The sequence below is a fragment of the Stegostoma tigrinum genome, chromosome 13, assembly GCF_030684315.1.
Source record: "Stegostoma tigrinum isolate sSteTig4 chromosome 13, sSteTig4.hap1, whole genome shotgun sequence".
NCBI classification, from domain to species: Eukaryota; Metazoa; Chordata; class Chondrichthyes; order Orectolobiformes; family Stegostomatidae; genus Stegostoma; species Stegostoma tigrinum.
Window position 1 is genome coordinate 40,036,963 of NC_081366.1, and position 24,608 is coordinate 40,061,570.

The window sequence follows — 24,608 nt, forward strand, 5'->3', positions numbered from 1 at the left end:
AGGGATAATAAAAATCACCATCTTTGCAAATATCCAAGGCTGTTACAATATTGATTCAATGACCTTACCACTTAATAATTTTAATGAGAGTCTCACATGACAGGAGACAAGAAAGAGAGCAAGAGGAAAAAAACAACAAAGACATGGAATATTGAAAATGAAACAAAATTGCCCATGTATATATGCTATGCTAATTATCTTATCAAACTACCACCTAACCTGAGTTAAAGTACAGGTACCTCATTTGTTTACAAGCCTTTGCTTATTGGATTTTCCAACCAGATGTTCAAGATACATCCAGGAAGAACACTTATATATGTTCTCCACCTGTTAGGAAAAACTGTGCATCTGTACTAATGTAAATTCCTTGGGTGCCTGAACATTCAAACCTAATGCTCCCAAAAATATTGCCCTTAATCATCCATTTTATATTTTGTAAATTTGTTCAAGGAAGAACAGAGCCAACATTTGTTACCCATCATTAATTTTCCTTGGCATAATGGTGGTTACCATCTTCTTGAACTGCTGTAGTACATACAGTGTGGTGTACCCATGCTGCTGTTAGGAAGGCAATTTCCATGGTTTTGACCTCGAAGCAGTGAAAGAATGCTGACAACATTTCAAGTCAGGATGGCATGTGATATGGAGGTAAACTTGTACCCACACATCTGCTATCCTTGTTCTAAGTATAGAGGCCACAAATGTGAATTGATGGAATAAGTTAAATATTTTTTAAAATGCTGAACATTTGTATAAAGTTGTGGGCAGAAGGGAAGGATAAGTAGAAGTAAGTCCGATATTCCATTTTTGTGTACCACATACCTTGTGTTGAAAAACATTTTTAAAATGGTGCGGTTTTTTTTTTAGGTGGAGGCAGATAAAGACAGCTTCCTACAGGCAAATGGGGTGGCCATGGGTACCCGCATGGGTCCAACCTATGCCTGCCTCTTTGTAGGTTACGTAGAACAGTCCCTCTTCTGCACCTACGCTGGCCCTAAACCCCACCTCTTCCTCTGTTACATTGATGACTGTATCGGTGCCGCCTCGTGCTCCCACGAGTTGCTCGAACAGCTCATCAATTTCACCAACACCTTCCACCCCAACCTCAAGTTCACCTGGGCCATCTCCAACACATCCCTCACCTTCCTGGACCTCTCTGTCTCCATCTCAGGCAAACACCTAGAAGCCGGTATCCATTTCAAGCCCACCGACTCCCACAGCTACCTGGAATACACCTCCTCCCACCCACCTTCCTGCAAAAATTCCATCCCCTATTCCCAATTCCTTCACATCTGCCGCATCTGCTCCCAGGATGACGCATTCCACTACCGCACATCTTAGATATCCTTGTTTTACAAGGACCACAACTTACTCCCTGCGGTGGTCGAGAATGCCCTCGACTGTGTCGCCTGCATTTCCCGTAACTCATCCCTCATGGCCCGTCCCCGCAATAATCACCAAAAGAGGATCCCCTGGTCCTCACATACCACCCCACCAACCTCCGGATACAACACATCATCCTCCAACATTTCCACCATCTGCAATCCGACCCCACCAGCAAAGACATCTTTCCCTCCCCATCCTTGTCTGCTTTCCGGAGGGACCGCTCTCTCCGTGACTCCCTTGTCCGCTCCACACACCCCTCCAAGCCCACCTCACCTGGCACTTTCCCCTGCAACTGCAGGAAGTGCTACACTGCTACACTTACCTCAACCCGCCCCCTTGACTTGTCCATCCTCCGCAGGCTGACCTATCCCCTCCCTACCTCCCGACTTACACTCACCTCTACTGGCTCCATCCCCACCTCTTTAACTTGCCTGTCTCCTCTCCACCTATCTTCTCCTCTAACCATCTTCGATCTGCCTCCCCCTCTCTCCCTATTTATTTCGGAACCCTCTCCCCATCCCCCTTTTCTGATGAAGGGTCTAGGCCCGAAACGTCAGCTTTTGTGCTCCTAAGGTGCTGCTTAGCCTGCTGTGTTCATCCAGCTCTACACTTTGTTATCTCTTAAAGACAGCATGTATTTACTTTCTGTATATTTGATTGTAGACTAAAAAAGGAAGTTGGCTTTTTTAAAAGCTGAGGATTGGGAAAGATGTGTGACTCTTCAGAAAGACTGGAAATCTTTGTGAATCTGTTTACAGTGTTGCTTTCCACAACCACTCCATCTAGAAGGCAAGGTTAGCAGATGCGTGGGAGCACCGGCTCTTGCAAGTTCTCCGCTCGCCATCATGACTTTGAGATATATTGTTCCTTCCATGTCGCTGGATCAAAATCCTGAAATTCCCTCCCTATTATTATTTAGAATCTACCTACAACATATAGACTGCAGCAGTTCAAAAATGCCATTCACCACTGCCTTCTCAAGGGCAACTAGGGATAGGCAATAAATGCTGGCCAGTCACCAATAGCCATGTCCCAGAGTGAATAAAACAAAAGTGAAGGAGGTGAAATAAGATAGCATTGCACCAGGCTGTGTGCACAGAGAGTCAACAGGCAGGCAACAATTGGTTTGCGCATATGTAACCTGTTAAAGTCATAGAGTCGTAGATGTATACAGTACAGAAACAGATCTTTAGATCCAACTTGCCCAAGCCTACCAGATATCCTAAATTAATCTAGACTCTTTTGCCAGCATTTGGTCTGTATCACTCTGAACTCTTCTTACTCATGAACCCATCCAGATGTCTTTAAAGTGTTGTGATTGTACTAGCCTCCACCTTTCCCTTTGGCAGCTTGTTCCATACACGCATCACCCTCTGCATGAAGAAGTTGCCTCTCAGGTTCTTTTTAAATCTTTCCCCTCACATCTTAAACCTACACCTTCCAGTTTTGTACTCTCCTACCCTGGGGAAAAGACCTTGGCTATTCACCATATCCATGCGCCTCATGTTTTTACGAGCCTCTAAAAGTTCACCCTTCAGCCTCCAATTCTCCAGAGAAAATATCCCCAGCCTATTCAACCTCTTCCTATAACTCAAACCCTCCAACCGTGGCAACATCCTTGTAAATCTTTTCTGAACACTCTCAAATTTCACAATTCTTTCCTATTGCAGGGAGACCATAATTGAATGCTGAATTCCAAAAGTGGCCAAACCAATGTCCTGTACAGCCACAACATGGCCTCCCAAATCCTATACTCAATGAATTGACCAATAAAGACAAGTGTACCATACGCCTTCTCTTCACTACTCTGTCTAACTGCGACTCCATTTTCAAGGAACAATGAACCTGCGCCCCTAAGGTCTCTTTATTTGGCAACACTCGCCAGCACCTTACCGTTAAGTGTACGAGCCCTGCCCTGATTTGCCTTCCCAAAATGCAAAACCTTACACTCATGTCAATTAAACTCCATCTGCCATTCCTTGGTTGTTTGGGCCATCTGATGAATGTCCTGTATACTCTGAGGTAGTCTTCTTTGCTATCCACATCCACCAATTTTGGTGTCATCTACAAACTTACTAATGATGCCTCCTGTATTCACAGCAAATCATTTACATAACTGACAAAAGCAGTGGATCCCACACAGATCCTGGTGGCACACTATGGGTCACAGGCGTCCTCTTTGAAAAGCAACCCCCCCATCATTACCTTCATCTTCTACCTTTGAACTAATTTTGTATCCAAATGGCTAGCTATCTCTGTGTACCATGTGATCTAACCTTGCTAACCAATCTACTGTGCAGAAAATTGTCAAACATCTTGCCGAAGCCCATACAGATGATATCCACCACTCTGCCTTTATCAATCTTTGTTTTTTATTTTCTCAAAAATAATCAATCTAGTTAGTGAGACACCATTTCCTATGCACAAAGCCGTGTCAACTATCCTTAAAAAGTCCTTACCTTTCCAAATACATGGAAATCCTGTCCATCAGAATCCTCTCCAATGACCTACCTACCACTGAAGTCACGCTCACTGATCTATAGTTCCCTGGCTTTTCCTTACCAGCTTTCTTAAATAATGGCACTACATTAGCCAACCTCCAATCTTCTGGAAATCACCAATGTCCATTGATGATACAAATCTCAGCAAGGGGCCCAGCAATCACTTACCTAGATTCCCACAACGTTTTGTGATATAACTGATCAGGTTCTGAGGATTTATCCACCTTTATGCATTTTTAGACATCCCGCACCTCCTCTTCTATAATGTAGGCATTTTCCAAGGTATCACTATTTATTTCACCAAGTTCTCTAGCTTCCAAATCCTTCTCCGCAGTAAATGCTGGCACAAAATATTTGTTTACTATGTTTACTATTCAGAAATCATCGGCCTGATGATCTGATTGGTTCCTCGGCAGGTGAATGGTTTGGGAGTTTACAATGGAGGGAAAAAAGTCTTCTAAACTGCTATATCAGCAGGTTCTGTATCTCTTTCCCTGTAGTAATAATACCTGAAGTCTACAGAAAGCAAGTCTTTTCTGTTTACCAGTTGCTGTACGTTGCTACTTTTAACAGTTACTGGGAGATCTTACAATTTGTGTAACAACTGCTGTATGCGTCCTGCAAAGAAATGAAAGAACCTGAAGTAATCTAAGAACACTAGGTCTCAGGAAGCAAAAGGAATATCTCATTGAAGCATATGGACTGTTGCTACTGAACTGTGCTTCCTCAGTTTTTTCTTTCTCTCCACCTATAGCACCAGTTTTTATTTAGTCTGTCTGTATCTGTCAATGTATTTGTGTGGATTCAACAGAGGGTTAGAATTTCAACTAGTTGTGTTATATGTTGATGCTTCTTAGTTTTGATTATAACTTATTTATTTGTAATAATCAGAAGTTCTTGTTAAATACAAAAACATGCTCAGTGTTTTCCATTCGCCTGATTCCATTAGACCAAAAATTTTGGGATTTTATGTAACTTGATTGCACCATTCACATTTGTGATGACATTGGGAGTAGGGAAGCCCTAGGGAGTCATAACAATGCAGAAGTTTACTTTCCACAATTTATATTTTTTTTAACGTTTGATTGATTTGCATTTACAAAGGCTGCATAGTTTCAAATTGCTAACTAATGACATTGATTCACTAATTAATGTTCAAAGAACAGTTCACAAACAAAGAATTATGGTAGTGGAATTCTAGGCTAGGTAATGGCAACTAGATTATAAACTTGTAATTCTGTTTGTCCATCTCTGCTTGAACAGTACAATATGTATATGGAATTGTTAAATCCTTCAGTCCCACATAATGCCAAGACCATTGCTCCAGGTGATCCTAATCAATGTGCAGATAAATTTAAACAACAATAGCAGAATAAAATGTATGGCAGGTCTGAATCTATTTTTAAAAGTTAGCATAGCTGCAGCCTAATTGAAAGTGCATTTCATATTTTTGACAATTTGATTTCTGAAGCTGGACATTTGTTAATATCAAAAATAAGATGCAAGGAGTTTCTCTCAAGTTTATACTCAGAGTGTTGGTTGTGTCTAATTAATTTGACTGAAACTGTGCTCAATATCTTTATGGATTCAATAAAACAGAATACATCAACTCAGCCTTTGGGCAGAGGAGGAAAGGAACCTTTCTTGCTGGGAAATACGAATACATTTTAGCTTGGTAAAAACAGTCCATCAGTAATGAGAAGTGGTAGTGAATTCTTGCAAGGTGAATTAATGTGAAAACCCACATTCCTACATCATGTAAGTAAAATAGAGAACTAAATGCCTTTTTCATTGTGTAGCGTTTATCATATCTAAAGATATGAGCTTAATTCCAACCAAAAATGTCAAAAACTTAATTCATTTTAATTTATTGAATTAAATAAATCTGTTATAAAAAGCATTACCACTAATGGTGACCATGAACAAATCAGATTATTGTAAAATCTAATCCGGTTCTCTTAAGAATTTTAAGGAAGGAAATCTACCATCCTTACTCAGACAAGCCTGCAAATTACTCCAGAAGAACTGCAATGTAGTTGACTCTTAGCTTTAGTCTGAAACAGTCTAACAAGTCACTGAGCTGTATCAGAGCACAACAATAAAACTAAAACAAAACCAGATGGGCCTTCTGGCATTGGCCCATGTTCTGAGCATAACAAAGAATACCTAATCAAGTGAACCATGTACAGTCCTCCTCACTAACATCTGGAGATTTGACTGGCAAAACAGGCATTATAGATGGCAGCACAAAGGCTGACTGTTAGAAGTGATTAATTGGTTCTGAACCCAATGAAGAGTCATGGCATTGCATCAAACACAATGAAGGAACCTGCTGGTGGTTACCATCTTCCATCAGCTGATTGATTCCCCTCCATATTGAATACCACTGGGAAATATCAGTTAGGCTTGCAAAGGCGAAGAGTATATTCAGGATGGGGAACTTCAGTATCCGTCACTCTGAGTTACCTGATAGCACCAGTGCTAACCAAGATCACTGAGTCCGAAAGAGCATGTCTGCTAAGCTGAATGGTGACATGCATTGAAATAAACAGATCTAGATGGTCAGAATAGGTTTCTATTTGATGCTGTGGGCTACAGGCTATAAACACACAGCCCAGTATGCCTCATTCAGCAATTACAATCAAACTAGGAGAATAACTGTGGTTCAATGAGGAGTGTAGGAGAGCATCCCAAAAGTATCACCACCTAATAATGAGATGCCAAACTTGTGAAGCTACAACACTGGATTATATCCATGCCAAACGGAGGAAGCAACATGTGATAAATCAACATGACCATACGTGTGAGAGATCAGATCAAAGTTCTGCAGTATTGACGTATCCATTCCTGAATGGTAGTGACCAATTAACCATGGACAAAGAGAACTAATCTTCATTGATGGCAGAGCTGAGCACGTGAGTGAAGGATGCTAGGCTGATACAGCTACAACTGTCTTCAACCTTAAGTGCTCTTGTTCTCTTACTAATGTTCCCATCATCACAGAAAAAAAGTTCTGAGCCAATTTGTTTCACTCCATGTTAGAGAATGAAATAAAGTCCTGGTTTTATAATGTGCCTTACACAACACGGGGCATTCCAAAACACATGGTCAATGTTGTAAGTTAGGAACTAAAGCAGCCAATTTATGAACAGCAATCTTCCACAGCCAGTGTTCTGATAATAACTAGTTAATCTTTTTTGTGATGTTGGTTGATGGATTCTCATTGAATGGGGGATATACCCACTGGTTTTGTTCAAAATAGTACTATGGGATCTTTTACACCCAATTTAGAAGACAAAAAGGATTTGGTTAACATCTCAACCAAAAGACTGCAATACTTCCCTGGAATATTGTTATGTTCACATTTATGGCATTGGACTTGAGTTCCAATATTCTAATTCAGGGGCACAAAACTAAGAAACATGACACTGACAAAGATTGGGTATAGCAAAGCCTGTGGAGTGTGAAACCTCAGCTCCAGAGCTAATCATACGTCCAGACAAGCTGTCCTAGTTCAGCTCAGCATTGATCTAACAAAGACAGTTACCCAGCTACATAATTAGGTCCCTGTACTCCATTACATACATCAGCTTACTTTCAACTCTCAGAAAATTCAAGGAAGATCTTGTCAATAATACAGGAAGCTTGCCAAAATCTGTTCATCAGCACTCAGTTTAGATTAATAGAATCATAGAATCCCCAAAGTGTAGAAAGAGGCTATTCAGCCCATCATGCTTGCACCGACCCTCCACACAACATCTCACCCAGACCCAGGACCCCACCACCACTCCCCCCCTCCACCCTCCCACAAACCAATCCCTGTAACCCTTCATTTTGCCAAGGCTAACCTACCAAACCTGAACATTTTTGGAACAGGGCCAATCTGATCCAGATCTTATTACATTTTTAGTCTATGAACTAGCACTTGCTTGTATTATTGGGTCATATTAAATGTGTTGATACATTAAAATTTACAGGTATTGTGATGAGCAGAAATCCTGAGACAGTTTGCAGCGAACCATGACTGCATATTTTTCCAAGCACTGGATTTCTCATTTCTACTATTTTTGTGTCTCCTGTTGTCAATTCGGTTTATAAATAAAATGTCTGTTGAAGGGCACAGCTCCTGATTAGCTTAACTTTTACAGATGCTGAATCATCAACTGTGTATTTCATATTATTTGTATTATTTTCAGATTTACAATATTTTCAAACATTGCTTTAGATTCCTTAATTAGCTTATGATATATGGCATGACGTATAATTTTCCTGCCAGCATCATATTATTAACTTTGGAAAATACAAGTAAACTATGTCACCCTTCACATAACAATTGTTTACAAGAGGACACAAGGAAATTTGATGGTTGGGGAAACAGACATAAATTTCTATGGCTAAAATGTGAACCCAAGGTGGTAGTTTCCTCTCTGGAACCTGAGTCATGGATATCAATCCACCCTAAAGTTTACTTTTCATGGCCCAAAATGGTAAAATTGACTTGGGTAGAAAGAGGGATATGGTCGTGTAGTCTGATTAGGGAATTGGGTAGGAAATTATCAAGCAGGCCTTCAAAAGGAGTAATGCCTAGGTTACTCCTGGTTCTAAGTACAGATAATTATGGAGATATGATGACAGTCCAGGTGACTGCATAGCCAGAGAGATTGTAAAGAAGAAAGGCGTTTAGATTCTGGGGCTATTGGAATCAATTCTGGGGAGATAGAACCTGTACGGTTTGATGCATTGCAGCCAAACAGAGCTAGGAGCACTTTACTACTAGGGTGATTTGCTGGTGCTATTGGGAAGCAGTTGAAGTAATTTGACAGAAATGTGGGAACCAGGAGGTAATATTGGAAATTGTTTGTTGATGTCTGGAGGCCATGCCAAAATGGTGTGGGGAACGATGGTCTTCCAAATAGTTCAATCAAGGCAACAGTGGATGACCTTGTTGTTGAAGTTCTATCTCATCTAGTTTTGATGCTGTTTGCTTTCTTCACTATTGGTTATTCAATTTTGAGAGGGAAACCAAGGTGTAAAGATTTTTGGGAGAAACAGATGTTAGCAGAGTAGGAAATATGAGGGTAAGTTCAGTGTAAGAGGGGAGTTAATGAAGTTTGAATTAAGATTAGAGTGTAAGTAAGTTTGGTACATAGGTCCGGTGAGTCGCAAACAATGGAGTGTGATGCTGTGGTGATAAGAGAGACCTGACTCAAAGAAAGGCAGGATTGGATGTTAAATATTCCAGGATACAAAGTTCAGGAAAGATAGAAAAAGATGTGCAGTGGCAGCGTTAAATAAGGTGAAGAGTTAATGTCCCAAAAATATCAACGGCTGAATGGATAGATGTAGAAGAAAAGCTGGCAAGGAAATTACAGAGCAGTGCAAGAATTATACAATACTTTAAATGGAGGAACTTTGTCCAAATATAGACTGCGGAAACAATAGTCAAAACAACAAAAAGGGCTTAGACTTCCTGGAGTGTGACCAGGAGAATTTTGAACAGTCTAATGCGGAATGAGGCATTTGTAGACTTGGTTCTTGGAAATGAGGTGAACCAAGTCGATCAACCATGATTAGTGGAACATTTCAGATACAGTTATCATTGTATCATAAGCTAAAGGTTGGCAATGGTAAATGACAATGAGCAATCCAGAGTAAATTAATTAATTTGGGAAAAGCTACAATGGTTAGGAATAGATTTGACACAGATAAATTAGAATTATATAATGTCAGATATAACTCTAATTGACCAATGAGCTCCTTTTAATGAAGAGATAGTTTGAGTACAGTCAAGATATATCCTGATGAAGTGGTAAGGTAAGGCACACAAGTCCAGTGGTTCCTGGATGATCAAAGAAATAGTGATTAAAGATGAAGCAGAAAAAGTGTGCATCGACAAATAGTTGTGAACCAGGATGAATATAGAAAGTTCTTTCAGGAATTGAAGACGAAAACAAGAGAAGCAAAGCAAGAAGACTGATGGATAACATAAAAGAAGAGGCTAAATATCTTCTGTGTGGATCTAAATTGGAGAAGCATGGCCCACAGACAATTGAGGTCATTCAGTGATCAAAAAGGAATTTACAGAAAGGGCATGGCTGAGTTACTGACTTACTATTTTGCATCTCTCTTTACCCAGGAAGAAGATGGCAGCACAGTGGTTCAGTGGTTAGCACTGCTGCCTGACTGTACCAGGGACCCAGGTTTGATTCCATGCTTAGGTGACTGTCTGTGTGGAGGTTGCACATTCTCTCCGTGTCTGTATGGGTTTCCTCCATGTGCTCAGATTTCCTCCAGCAGTCCAAAGATGTGTAGGCTAGGTGGATTTACCATGCTAAGTTGCCTATCATGTCCAGGAATGTGTAGGTTCGGCGGGTTTGGTGATTGGGTCTGGGTGGGAGGCTCTGAGGGTCGGTGTGGGCTTGTTGGGCCGAAGGGCCTGTTTCCATGCTATAGGGATTATATGGAGGGTAGGTGGATTGGCCATGCTAAATTGCTTGTAGTATCCAGGGATATGTAGGTTAGGTGGGTTAGCCATGGTAAACGCAGGATCATAGGGTTGGGGAGGGGTTCTGGGTGGGATGCTCTTAAAAGCATAGATGTAGACTCAATGGGCCAAATGGCCTGTTTCCACACCGTAGGATTGCTGTAATTCTATAAGATCATGTGGAAGAGGAAGTAGTTCAGGTACTTGATAGTTTAAAGTTGATAATGCAAGGTATTGATTAGTGTCATGACCAGATGATGCTGGGGAGAAATCAGTTCCCCTCTTTATCAATATTTGTGGTCTGATTGCAACAAATATTTTGTTTACTTTTCAGCACACAACTATCATATTGCATTTAAGGTTGAGTTAACTAGATCAAAGCAAAGGAGTCATTTCCAAGATTTATTGAGTGAAAGATGAGAATTTCATTACAAACTGCCCTGAAAAGAATAACACAAGCACAACATCAAAGGCAGGTAATAGTTTAAAAATGGAAGGTCTGTGTCCAGTACAAACATCAAGATAAAAGCAGCTGCAATTTAAAGTTCTTAGAGTCCTTGAGGTGTGAGAATGAAAGCTGATTATTTAGCCATTATCACATTTCCAGATCTGTGGTGAAATCTGCACATTCCCCAGTTCTCTGCGAATACTTGGTTTCTCAAGTTTTTTTTCCATTGCTTCGCCTCAGAGTTGATAAGGCACTCTCTGGTGAAGGGTCTAGGCCTGAAACGTCAGCTTTTGTGCTCCTGAGATTCTGCTTGGCCTGCTGTGTTCATCCAGCGTCACACTTTGTTATCTTAGAGTGAACAATAGCTCCAGCTTTGCCACAAATTCTACTTTTTTTGTTCAAAAACAGCTGCTGAAATGGGATCCATTGGTGTTTTCTCAGTTTTTCCCCTCATTGTTTTTTTTCGAGGCTGAAGACTCCACAGGCAACCTCTAATCTTCAAATATGTGAACTTATCGTGTCAGTGTGAATTAAGAACAATGCGATTTTCTTTGATGCTAACTTAGTTGTTAGTTTCACTACCTCTGGATGAAAAGTCGATTCCAGTTGAGCTGGTTTATTGTATTGTATTCATTGTTCAGCTGGTTTACTGGGTTTCCAGCAGTCTGGTCAGGTGATCGCAGCAGAATAACACACAGGGAAATTAAAGGAACAGAGCCAAGTTTGAATCCTCAAACAGTAAAGCAGTGTTGTTGTAATATTATGGGATGGTGAGGTGCAGGATTCAAAACCAGTCATGCATGGAGGCAAATCTCACCCATCAATCTCTTAGAATTAATTTTTTGAAAATGTCTGAATCCGGGTATTAAAATGGGCAGTGGCGTGTTCATACTTGGGAAGGTGGCACAGCCCTGGTGGCATCACCAACACTGCCTGCTGTGGGGTATGTCCAGTTGCCAGGTCCATTTGCTTTGGGGAATTGGTATTCTCACAATCTTCTCTATGTTCTCGCATACACTATTCACATCAGGCAGACATTCAGGTTCTTCCTTGCCCTCTGTGGCTCTTCCATAAAGCCCTGGCCAGCCTGACAATTGCACTGTATTTGATTAATATCTTTCACATGGTTCAGAAGGAGAGATCACATCCAGAGTGAGATGTACAGCCCGAATGAGTATATATTTAGGGAATTTGGAAGCAATATGGGAATTTGGTGCAGAGGGAAAGAGGAACTTCTTGCCTACTTTTATTGGCACATAGTTTGTAAGATTCTCCCTAACAGGATAAATTGAAGCCCAGGGTCAGGAGCCCAGCACAAAAGACTAACATCACATGCAAGCTATAATTTCCTGGGTTGGTAATAACTGTTAATTTGACTATCTATTATAGGTTACTTTCAGATTGGAGGTAAATAGTGGAAATATTTACAGGTTATAAACCAAAAAACAAGTAGGAAATTTATAAAAATCAGATGTTTTGTAACAGCATGATGTGGCGGCTGGTGAATCCATTGTGATCTGTAGCAATCACATCTGTATGAAGTGTTAGTTGCTCGATGAGCTGAAGTCTGAACTTTGAACACTGCGACACATCAGGGATGGGGAGAGTTACTTGGATGCTGTGTTTCAATAGACAATAAACAATAGGTGCTGGAGTAGGCCATTTGGCCCTTCAAGCCAGCACCACCATTCATTATGATCATGGCTAAGCATCCACAATCAGTATCCTGTTCCTGCTTTATCCCCATAACCCTTGATTCCACTATCTTTAATAGTTTATCCATCTCTTTCTTGAAACTACCCAGAGACTTGGCCTCCACTGCCTTCTGGGGCAGAGCATTCCATATATCCACCACTGTCTGGGTGAAGAGGTTTTTCCTCAACTCTGTTCTAAATGGCATACCCCTTATTTTTAAACTGTGTCCTCTGGTTCTGGACTCACCCATCAGCAGAAACATGCTTCCTGCCTCCAGAGTGTCCAATCCCTTAATAATTTTACACATCTCAATCAGATCCCCTCTCATCCTTCTAAACTCAAGTGTATACAAGCCCAAGATAACAAAGTGTGGAGCTGGATGAACACAGCAGGCCAAGCAGCATCTCAGCATCTCCTGAGATGCTGCTTGGTCTGCTGTGTTCATCCAGCTCCACACTTTGTTATCTTGGAGTCTCCAGCATCTGCAGTTCCCATTATCACTGTATACAAGCCCAGTCACTCCAATCTTTCAACATATGATAGTCCCGCCACTCTGGGAATTGACCTCATGAACCTACGCTGCACTCCCTCAATGGCAAGAATGCCCTTCCTCAAATTTGGAGACCAAAACTGCACACAATACTCCAGGTGTGCTCCCACCAGGGGTCTGTACAGCTGCAGAAGGACCTCTTGTTATAAAGGCCAACATGCTATTAGCTTTCTTCACTGCCTGCTGTACCTGCATGCTTTCTTTCATTGACTGATGTACAAGAACACCTAAATCTTGTTGCACTTCCCCTTTACCTAGCTTGACTCCATTGAGATAATAATCTGCCTTCCTGTTCTTGCCACCAAAGTGTATAACCGCACATTTATCCACATTAAACTGCATCTGCCGTGCATCCGTCCACTCACCTGGTCTGTCCAAGTCACCCTGTATTCTCATAACATCCTCCTCACATTTCACACTGCCACGCAACTTTGTGTCATCAGCAAATTTGCTAATATTACTTTTAATGCCTTTGTCTATACCATTAATGTACATTGTAAATAGGTGCGGTCCCAGCACCGAACCTTGTGGAACGCCACTGGTCACCGCCTGCCATTCTGAAAGGGACCCATTTATCACTACTCTTTGCTTCCTGTCAGCCAGCCAATTTTCAATCCAAGTCAATATTTTGCCCCCAGTACCATGTGCCCTAATTTTGCTCACCTATCTCCTATGCGGGACTTTTTCAAAGGCTTTCTGAAAGTCCAGGTACACTACATCCACTGGTTCTCCTTTGTCCATCTTCATAGATACATCCTCAAAAAATTCCAGAAGATTAGTCAAGCACGATTTCCCCTTCGTAAATCCATGCTGACTCTGACCTATCCTGTTACTGCTATCCAAATGAGCCGTAATTTCATCTTTTATAATTGACTCCAGCAGCTTTCCCACCACTGACGTCAGGCTAACTGGTCTATAATTTCCTGTTTTCTCTCTCCCTCCTTTCTTGAAAAGTGAAGTTGAAAAGTTGAAAAGTTTCTTGAAAAGTTTCAGAAGGCAGTCACGTCCCTTAGATTCACTATTTCAAATTCAGTCAGAGGTCAGAGACAGGTGAGTGTGACTAGGAGTGAGGCAGTTAGGGCGATCCAGAAGGTAGTGCTTAAGGAGCCTCAGCCCTTCAGCTTGTCTAAAAGGTTTAAGATTTTTGCTACCCGCGTGGATGAGTGTGAGGGCTGGGGAAGGATATGCAATTTGATCGTATCACTGTGGTGCAGGGAAGAGGGGAGGAATTGAGAAAAAAGAAATGTTGTTGTAACTGGGAATAGTACAGTCAGGGAATAAACACCGTTCCTTGTTGCCAGGATCAAGATGTCCCAAAGGCAGTATTGTCTGACTGGAGCCATGGTTCAGGATATCTCATCTGAGCTGCCATGGAACTTGGAATGGGAGGGGAAAGATCCAATTGTAATGGTTCATGTAGGTGCCAAGGACAGAAATAGAAAGAAGAGATCATGAGAAAATTAGACAAATGAGAGCCAGTGGACATTATCTATTTGGATTACAAGAAGGCCTTTGCCAAGGTGCTGCACAGGAGGCTGCTAATTAAGATAAGAGCCCAAAGTGTTACACATAATGTACTGGCATGGAGAGAAGATTGGCTGACTGACAGAAGGCATACAGCACGGATAAAGGGTCTTTTTCGGGATGGCTGGGAGCAACCATTGGAATTCCACAGGTGTCAGTGTTGGGATAACAACTATTCATGCTATACAACTAAGATCTGGAAGAAGGAAGTGAGGGCATTGTTGCTATGTTTGCAGATGACACAGAGACAGGTGGAGGTACAGGTAGTGTTAAGGAAGTGGGCAGTCTGCGGAAGGATTTGGACAGGAAGGAGTGGCCAAAGAAATGGCACAAGCAATTCAATGTGGGAAAGTGTGAGGTTATAGACTTTGATAGGAAGAATAGAGGTGTAGGAAGACAGCAAGAACTGCAGATGCTGGAGTCAGTGTGGAGCTGAAGGAGCACAACAGGTCAGGCAGCATCAGAGGACCAGGAAAGTTGACGCTTTGGGTTTACATCCTTCATCAGGACAGGGAAGGGGGAAGGGAGGAGAACTTGGAAATAAATAGAGGGAGTGGGAGTGGTGCTGGAGGAAGGTAGGTGGGATGGTAATAGATGGATGCAGGTAGGGTGTAGTGGATATTGGTCAGTGGGCAGGGTGGGGTGGATAGGTGGGAAAAAAGATGGACAGGTAGTGTCAATTCAAGGGGGCGCAGATGAGAGGGAGGGTTGGACATGGGATGCAGCCAGGGATGGGGAGATTTTGAAACTGGTAATTTCTATGTTAAGGACATTGGGTTGTGGGCTCCTGAGGCAGAAAATGAGGTGTTGTTCCCCCAGATTATGTGTGGCATCATTATGGCACTGAAGGAGGCCCAGGACGTACATGTCACCAAGAGAGTGGGAGGGGAAGGTAAAATGGTTAGCAACCAGAAGGTATTGTGGATTATAGCATACAGAGCGCAGATGCTCCACAAATTGGCGCTTGGTCTCACCAATATGGAGGAGGCTACATCAGGAGCAACAGATACAGAATCATACCATACAAACAATGTCCCAGACACCACTATCACCATCCCTGGATATGTCCTGTCTCACCACAGGGCACACCCAGCAAAAGGAGTGGTACAGTGGTACACAGTTGGATGGGAGTTGCTCTAGGAGTCCTTGGCATTGGCTCCGGACCCCATGAGGTCTCCATGGCTTCAAGTTAAGCATGGGCAAGGAAACCTCCTGCTGATTACCACATACTATCCTCCCTCAGCTGATGAATCAGTACTCCTCAATGTTGAACAACACTTCGAGGAAGCATTGAGCATAGCAAGGGCACAAAGTGTACTCTGGGTGGGGGATTTCAGTGTCCACCACCAAGACTAGCTCGACAGCAGTACTATTGATGGAGCTGGTCGGGTCCTATAGGACATAGCTGCAGGACTGGGCCTGCGGCAGTTGGTGAGGGAAACAACAAGAGGGAAAAGCATACTTGACCTCATCCTTACCAATATGCCAGCTGCAGTTGCGTCTGTCCTTGACAGTGTTGGTAAGACTGACCATCATGCAGTCCTTGTGGAGACAAAGTCCCGCCTTTACATTGAGAACAACCTCCATCGTATTGTATAACACTTTAACCAGGCTAAATGTAGCAGACTTCACACAGTTCTAGCAACTCAAAACTGGGCATCCATGAGACACTGTGGGCCATCAACAGCAGCAGAATTGTACTCCAGCACAATCTGTAACCTGATGGCCCAGCATATCCTCAACTCAACCATTACCATCAAGCCAGGGCATGAACCCTGGTTCAATGACGAGTGCAGGAGGGCATGCCAGGAGCAGCACCAGGCAAACCAGAAGATGAGGTATCAACCTGGTGAAGCCACCAAACAGGGCTGCTTGCACGCCAAACAGCGAAACCAGCAAGTGATCGACAGAGCTAAGTGATCCAACAACCAACAGATCAGATGAAGACCTGCAGTCCTCTCACATCCAGTCGTGAATGGCGGCGAACAATTAAATATCTCCCTGGAGGACGAGGCTCCACAAATGCCCCCATCCTTAATGATGTAAGAGCCCAGCACATCAGTGCAAAAGATAAGGCAAAAGTATTTGCAACAATCTTCAGACGAAAGTGCTGAGTGGATGATCCACCTCGGCCTCCTCCTGTGGTCCCCAGCATGACAGGTACCAGCCTTCATCCAATTCGATTCACTCCACATGAGTCAAGAAACGGTTGGAGACAATGGATACTGCAAAAGCTACTGGCCCTGACAGCATTCTGGCAGTCGTACTAAAGACTGGTGCCCCAGAACTTGCCGCTCCCCTAGCCAAGTTATGGTCTGGTGGTTGGAGTCATACCTGACACAAAGAAAGAATGTCGTGGTTGTGGGAGGTCAATCATCTCAGCTCCAGGGCATCTCCGCAGCCGTTCCTCAGACGAAAGTGCTGAGTGGATGATCCACCTCGGCCTCCTCCTGTGGTCCCCAGCATGACAGGTACCAGCCTTCATCCAATTCGATTCACTCCACGTGAGTCAAGAAGACCACAGGAGGAGGCCGAGGTGTCCAAGATCCAACCATCTTCAGCTGCTTCATCAATGACCTTCCCTCCATCATAAGTCAGAACTGGGGATGTTCACCGATGATTGCGCAGTGTTCAGCACCGTTCATAACTCCTGAGATACTGAAGTGGTCCATATCCACATGCAACAAGATCTGGACAGTATCCAGGGTTGTGCTGACAATATTCACACCACACAAATGCCAGGCAATGACCATCACCAATAAAAGAAAATCTATCCACCGCCCCTTGATGTTCAATGGGATTACCATCACTGAATCCCCCACTATCAACATCCTGGGGGTTACCATTGACCAGAAACTCAACTGGACTCGCCACATAAACACAGTGGCTACAAGACCAAGCCAGAAGCTTGGAATACTGCAATGAGTAACTCACTTCCTGACTCCCCAAAGCCTGTCCACCATCAACAAGGCATAAATCAGGATTGTGATGGAATACTCCCTACTTGCCCGGATGAGTGCAGCCCCAACAAAACTTAAGAAGTTTGACACCATCCAGGACAAAGCAGCCCTCTTGATTAGCACCACATCTACAAGCATTCACTCTCTCCACAACCGACACTCAGTAGCAGCAGTGTGTACTATCTACAAGATGCAGTGCAGAAATTCACCAAAGATCCTCAGACAGCACCTTCCAAACCCACAACCACTTCCATCTAGAAGGACAAGGGCAGTAGACATATGGGAACACCACCACCTCCACGTTCCCCTCCTCGTCCCTACCATCCTGACTTGGAAATATATTGCCATTCCTTCACTGTCCCTGGGTCAAAATCCTGGAATTCCATCCCTAATAGCATTGAGGGTCACCTACAGCAGGAGGACTGCAGTGGTTCAAAAAGGCAGCTCATCACCACCTTCTCAAGGGCAACTAGGGATGGGCAAGAAATCCTGGCCAGCCAGCGACGCCCATCATCCCACAAATGAGTTTTAAAATGTAGACCACGTTGGTGGTTGTACGGGTGAATCCGTGATGGATTTGGAGAGTGTGTCTAGGGCCTTGGATGGGGGTGAGGGGAGGTGTAGGGGCAGGTGTAGCACCTCCTGTGTTTGCAGGGAAAGGTGTCAGGGATGGTGTGGTTAGTGGACAGTGCGGAGTAGATGAGGGAATTGAGGAGCAAGCAGTCCCTTCGAAAGGCAGACAGGGATAGGGAGGGGTGTATCCCTTTGGTGGTGAGGCCGGGTGCAGATGACGGAAGTAGCGGAGAGTGACATACTGGATGCTGAGGTTGGTGGGGTGATATGTGAGGACTAGGAGGATTCAGTCTTTACTTTGTTGGGGGAAAGGGGTTTGAGGACAGACATGTGAGAAACACAAGGGATGCAGTCGAGGGCATTCTGGATCAACAGAGGGGGCAAGTTGCAGTCATTGAAATAGGAGGCCATCCGGAATGTCCGGGAGTGGAACGCACCATCTTGGGAGCAGATGTGGTGGAGGCTGAAGAATTGGGAGTATGAGATCGCATTCTTGAAGGAGGTTTGGATGAGAGGCCTTGTAGTCAATGTAGCTGTGGGAGTTGATGGGTTTGAAATAGACATCAGTGTTGAGATGGCAACTGGAGATGGAGAGGTCCAGGGAAGGGAAGTATTGGAGATGGTCCAGATGAATTGGGATGAAAGTTGTTGGTAAAGTTGATGAACTGTTCAAGCTCCTCATAGGAGCACGAGGCAACACTGATTCAGTCATCAATGTAGCAGAGGAAGAGGTGAGGGATCGTGCCAGTGTAACAGCAGACTGTTTCACACATCCTCCAAAGAGGCAGGCATAGCTTTGACCCATATGGGTGCCTATAGTCACCCCTTTACTTTGTACAAAGTGGGACGTTATTAAGGATGGGGACAAGTTCCGTTAGGCGAATGAGAGTATTGATGGAGAGGGACTGGTTGGGCCTGTGGAGCAGGAAGAAGTGAAGCTTTTAGGCCATCTGCATGGGGGATACAGGTGTACAGGGACTGGATGTCCACACTGAAGATGAGGTTTGGGAGCCGGGGAATTGAAAGTTTTGGAGGAGGTGGAGGGTATGGGTAGTGTCCCGAATGTAGGTGGGGACCTCCTGGACCGGCGGGGGGAATACGGAGTCGAGGGTAAGCAGAGATGAGTTCAGTGGGGCAAGAGCAGGTAGAGATAATGCATCGATTGGGGCAGTCAGATATGTGGATATTGGGTAGGAGATAGAAATGGGAGATGTGGGGTTGGAGAACAATGAGGTTGGAGGCTGTGGTGGGAGGTGATGAGGTTATTGATGGCCTGGGAGATGAATAGAGGTGTGGACTATATTCTAAATGGAGAAAGGCTTTGGAAATCTGAAGCCCAGAGGGACTTGGTAGTCCTAGTTCAGGATTGTCTTAAGGTTAACGTGCAGGTTCATTTGGCAGTTAGGAAGGCAAATGCAATGTTAGCGTTTATTTCAAGGCGGCTAGAATACAAGAACACTGATGGAATACTGAGGCTGTAATAAGACTCTGTAAGACCATATTTGGAATATTGTGATGTGTTGGCATGTCCTCGATGGAGTTTAGAAGGATGAGGGAGTGCCTGACTAAAACTTACAGATTATCAAGATGCTTGGATATTCTGGTCGTGGAGAAAATGTTGCCATTAGCAGGAGAGACGAGGATCCAAGGGAACTGCTTCATAGTGATGGGATGACCCTTTAGACTTAACATGAGAAGTGATTTCTTCAGTCAGAGAATTATTAATCTGTGGAATTTATTATTTCAGAGGTCTGAGGAAGCTAAGTCATTGAGTTTATTTAGGACAGGGGTAAATTTATTCTTGACTAGTAAGGGGACCAAGGGTGATGGGCAGAAGGCAGGACTGAGAAATATACCAGACATGATCAAATGACAGAGGGTCTCAATTAGCCGAATGGTCTTATTCTGTTCCTAAACCTTACGGTCTTATGGTCTTATGCATTAATCCTTCCTGTAATTGTACCATGAAGGTTTCTGTTGAGAAGACTTCTAGATCTAATCCATCATCTCTTGTCACCTTTGCAGTCTTTGTGGTGGCTACTGAGCTAGATCCATCCCTTTTGACACCTTCAGGATCTACCCTGAGCCTTTATAACACTTCTGGCTGGACTTCAGCCCTGTTTAATTCTAGTTACTTTTTCTTTAGTTTCTTTGGACTTTTCTTTCTGGTTGAAGGATATATTTTGCTTTCAAGAAAATCATTCCCCAATAAAATGTCTATCCTTCCTGGGTTTGCCTCACTGTTATCAGACCCCTATCAAGTTTGTGCTTAAATTGATTTCAGCCAGTGGTGTCTATGCTGTTGTATCATGAACCCTTTTATCATGAACCCTGTTATCAACATATTGGAATTTAATTTGCTTCCAAGTGGAAAATGTTTTATTTTCCCCATTAGCAAGGTCCGTCAGCACCCAGGGCCTTGGAGAATGGCTCATTTCTCTTTCTGAAGGTCTAGAACAGTCAGTGGTGACTTCCTTCAGACACAACCTCTTGACAACTTTTGTAGTCAACTGTTCTGTCTGAGTAGACACTGACAACCTTTAATACTACAGATGGGGGTTTTGCAACTTGACTTTTTGGGGACTGCCTGAACCAACAATTTTCCTTTTATATCCTGGCTTCCAGCAGTGAAAACACTTGCAACGGTTTCCCGCGTGTGTCGCATGCAGATCTATGCCTTAATGGTTTGGGGCCATTCTGTTTTCTCTGCAAGGCTTCGCTATCACTCCACCTTGTCTCGTCAACATCAACATTATCTATATCTCTGATCTGTGACAGCTTCCAGACCCCAGGTTCCCTGAGTTTATGGGTTTTGTCAATTCATAGTCCTCAGACAAAATTGTTGTCTGTTTGAGCCCTGTTATCCTCTGTTTCTTGTCATGCATCTAAATTCAAAAGGGTCGAGAGATTTAGAACTCTTCAGGGAGAATTATCTCACAAAGGATTTTGTGCAGGTCGCCTCAATTTTAAGTGCCTGTACCCACTGGCCAAAAGCCAAAAGAAAATTTAAATGTAACTGATTTACACCAAAAGCGTATGCCATTAACAAGCTACAGGTTTGTAAAGGTGTACAATTACTAATATAACACAAAAGGTAAGCCTAGCTTTCTGACAGCAGAGAATGATTCAGTGTTATCCTGCAGTCTCAGACGGGTCTATGTGTATACTGCTGTCTGTCCACATTGGAGAATACCAGCACTCAAAAAATGGATAGGGAGAGGAATATGTAAAGAAAAAACTTATTCCTGTAAATTATTGAACTGGTCTACAAACTTTTGATCTATATTGATGAAATTCTGTAGGCTTCTCTCTTTTTCAATGCCCGATAGGAAACTGTTGGGAAATTGCACGTTTTTCATTGCTGGTCAATTCATGCTCAGGTTGGCCTGTGTCTGCCTGAGAGAGACTCACCATAAGAATCTCATGAAAATGTTGTCTCCATCCCCATTTCACTTGCACTTATTAAATTTTGAAATGACTAATAATATTGAGTATTTTCCAGGTCCAAAGAAGTAGAAAGCTGCTCTTAGAACTGGGCTATAGACCCCAGATTCCCTGTGACAAATACTAGCGAGTAAACCTAATACCATGGATGATAGCAATGGCAACAGTCTCAAGAAATAGAACATATAGAACATAGAACAATAGAGCACAGTACATAAGAAGATTAACAAAGATAAAATTGTAGGAAAAGGAAAAGAACTTCTATGCAATACTTGGGAAAAGATCTCAAAAGCCAGATTCCCCAATAACTATCGCACCCACAACATGTGAATGCAAACAAAGTACTTTAGCTTCAGAGATAATGGGAACTGCAGATGCTGGAGAATTCCAAGATAATAAAATGTGAGGCTGGATGAACGCAGCAGGCCAAGCAGCATCTCAGGAGCACAATCTCTGATTGTGACCCCTCTCTGATGAAGGGTCTAGGCCTGAAACGTCAGCTTTTGTGCTCCTGAGATGCTGCTTGGCCTGCTGTGTTCATCCAGCCTCACATTTTATTATCAAAGAACTTTAGCTGTTAAGTCCATTGGTATCAATGTCTTTTTATTGTTTTCTGATTGCTTTACACACACAATTTTGTTTTAGTCATTCATGAAGTTTGGGCACAATTGTAAAGTTAACATTTATTGCCAACCCATATTGCCCTTGTGAAGGTGGTGCTGTGCTACTTCTTGAACTGCTTTAGTTCCTGTGGCGAGGGTAGGTTGGAAGTTGCAGGATTCTGACCCAACAGTCATGAAAGAAACAGTGAATTGTGTCAGCATGGTGTGTAGCTTGGAGCAAAGTTTGCATGGGTCATGTCCTCATGTATCTGTTACCTTTGTCTTTAGGGTGGTGGATATGTGGGTTTTGAAGATGCTGCTGAGAAGAATTTGATGAAATGTTGCTGGGCTTCTTGTGGATGGTATATATGGGTGCCAAAATGTACTTCTGGGAAGCAAAGTGAATGTTTTAAGTAGACAGAGTGCCAATCAAACAGGCTGCTTTGGCCTAGATGATATTGAGATTCTGAGTATTCTTAGAGCTGCATTCACCCAGGTAAGTGGAGAGTGTTCTGTCACACTCCTGACCTGTGCCTTTTAGACAGTGGAAAGACTTTGGAAACTCAGCAGGTAAGCCCTTGGTATGATCAAACATCACCACACAAGACCCTGGCCTTGATCCATGTATTGATAGTTGTCTGGTCTTCCTCTCCTGGTAGTCCCAGGGGCACCTCTTATTGCAGTGGTTGGTCTCGAGTTACCACTCCCAAGGATGCTGTTGCTGTGATTCTCATCCTTGAAAGTTTCTGCCCCCTCCCTTTGATTCCCACCAATGGATTAATCAGGAATCAATTACCTCGATTGATCAGACCCAATCAGGCAGTACCAAGCAGATAGTGAGAGGGTCTTTAGTCGACCATTTCCAAAAGTGTCAGGGGCACGAAAATCAGGTAGCCTTTCCCGATAAAAGTATAAGGTTTCTGTATAAGATTTTTTTGCAGAAGGGTCTAGGCCCGAATCGTCAGCCTTCCTGCTCCTCTGATGCTGCTTGGCCTGCTGTGGTCATCCAGCTCTACACCTTATTATCTAAAGAGATAAGGTGTCCCTTTGTTCTGGAAACAGCTCAATGTTTCCTATTGTCCTGGAAAGTAGGCTTGGTCACTTGTGTGATAACAAAGTGTGGAGCTGGAGGACCACAGCAGGCCAGGCAGCATGAGAGGAATAGAAAAGCTGACTTTTCAGGTCCACACTTTGTTATCACTGACTATTTCAGTACCTTTGCACAGATACTCTGGCCAATGCTTGGCTTGTTTTCCCATCATGTTTGGTGAAATATCAGATTCTGCCATTCTGAGTGGCCCATCCAGCTGCATGAGCTCTAAGTCAGAAGGTTGTCAGAAGTCAGTAAGTTGCACTCCAGGAACCTGGACACAAAAATCCAGACCTCCATTTCAGTCCAGTGCTTAAGGAGTGCTGACATGTTAGAGGTTCCATGCTCTTCATTGGGGTCATAAAATATCCCACACCTTTACTTTGAAGAAGAGTACAGAAATCTGGTACCCTCAACCAACAGGATAAAACCAAAATCAGAATGTCTTCATCACTTTGAAGTTTGTTGAGTTCGAGTGTCTAAATTTCAGAAGTACTCAATTCATGCGAAAATAATTCACGGCGTCCTGAATGAAAGGCACTATATAAATGTAACTGCAGCAAAGATGTATTTTCCCATCTCGCGCCACTACTTTTGGATACTCACAAGAATCCCAGTGAGCAATGGGATTCTCCTCTGAATCGGTTAAGAGATTTGTATGCCCAGTGAGATTCGTCAGCCAACTCAAAGGAGCACGATTTCCTACCCGGAATGCCCGCAAAATCCAATGAGAAAGCGAAAGTTTCCAAGTGGGTATAAATGAGCAATATCCTTTGTAATTTAGATTTTATCTTAATTTTCTTCCCAATTCGGATGCTGCATTCTCACTTAAAACACGCCGCACAATATCAATTGTAAAAGAAATATTTATGTTTGAAAATCTGATTTCTAGCAACTTCAAAGATTGAGCTACGTTAGCCCAGAAGTGTTCAATGGGCACAATTCTTCATCAGAAACGAGAATAGACAGAGTTAACAGATGTGGGAGAATTTAACGAGGCGCCGGTGGGGACGTAATCAATTCCAGAAATCGCACACCAGGCTTTGAGTTTATGCACTTTAATCTTGGCTGGAAAATTTATTTGGACAACTTTGCGTCGGCCTTCAAACAGCCATCACTCTGCAGGTTTCACTTGAAGCAAGTTTTTTTTCCTGCAGTCCAGAACAATCTCGTTCAGCAGAAGGATAAGACCAGGCTGAGCTGAAAGCGGTAAGATTCTCAAAGCCCACACCTGAAGTCGTACGTATCCTTACCGAACCGAAAGTAAACGACAAATGTTTTATTTTAATCTATACGCTTGTTTATTTCAGTAGTTTTGTTTATGTTACTCAAAGTCTGACTAACAATAACT

General features: G+C 43.1%; 1 long non-coding RNA gene across 1 annotated transcript in view; it reads left to right on the top strand.

The window, feature by feature from the left end:
* Positions 1 to 24,370: 24,370 nt before the first annotated feature.
* The window catches only part of LOC125458119 (uncharacterized), a 54,435-nt gene continuing 54,197 nt past the window's right edge, over positions 24,371 to 24,608 (top strand). The window contains exon 1 of the long non-coding RNA XR_007248762.2: positions 24,371 to 24,466. This is a non-coding gene — a long non-coding RNA (uncharacterized LOC125458119). The remainder of the gene's footprint in view (positions 24,467 to 24,608) is intronic.